General features: G+C 40.1%; 1 long non-coding RNA gene across 1 annotated transcript; it reads right to left on the bottom strand.

The window, feature by feature from the left end:
- Nucleotides 1-348: 348 nt before the first annotated feature.
- LOC109508827 (uncharacterized) lies at nt 349-628 on the bottom strand. The gene is made up of 2 exons (XR_002166791.1): nt 514-628; nt 349-420 (listed from the first exon to the last, which is right to left on the bottom strand). It is a non-coding gene; the product is annotated as an uncharacterized LOC109508827 (long non-coding RNA).
- Nucleotides 629-638: the final 10 nt, after the last annotated feature.

Raw genomic sequence — 638 nt, 5'->3', positions numbered from 1 at the left:
AAAAAAAAGAGCTCCTTCGAATAAGTCTCCTCACAACAGAAAATTGAACTTGATTTTCTTTTCATCGATTAGCTGAGCTTTGATAAAGCACTTGAGACGAAACACGGCTGGCATGCTTTTGGCGCAGTTGTGTCACAAGTTATTGATCTGGGAAATAAACTATTAAAAGTTACCCTGTACCCCAACAATGTGCTCATGTATCCAGAAGGGTACACGCACCCCTGATTGGGAGACACGGTTTTAAAGCATAACAGTTTGAGCAGTATGAAATGACTATTTCTCATTATTTAGTTGGCTTTTTTCATTCATTACACACACTGACCGTGAGAGCAGAATGTTGCAGTTTTGCGCTCTGCGACCATCGATCACAGAGAGCTCTTTGACTCTCCTTACAATGGCACTGTCATCATCAGTTTCTTTCTGTTAAGCAGGGAAATTGTTCACTGTTAAGATCTTTTTGCATTTTGCAGCCAAAATGTTGTCAAGTTGCAAAATACTGAAGCGTCAAATTACTTGTGGCCTTTGGTAAGCTGAGAACGTCTGCTGGAATTCGTCAAGATCCAGAACTTTGAATGCCTTGAGATCGTCAATTTCTGCCCAGATAGTGCCTTTTATTTTGCTCTGCGGAAAAAAAAAAA

Source organism: Hippocampus comes, unplaced genomic scaffold, assembly GCF_001891065.2.
Source record: "Hippocampus comes isolate QL1 unplaced genomic scaffold, H_comes_QL1_v1.1 C16646536, whole genome shotgun sequence".
Taxonomy (NCBI): Eukaryota; Metazoa; Chordata; class Actinopteri; order Syngnathiformes; family Syngnathidae; genus Hippocampus; species Hippocampus comes.
Note: the sequence above shows the minus strand (reverse complement) of the source record. Positions and strands in the feature narration are given on the sequence as shown.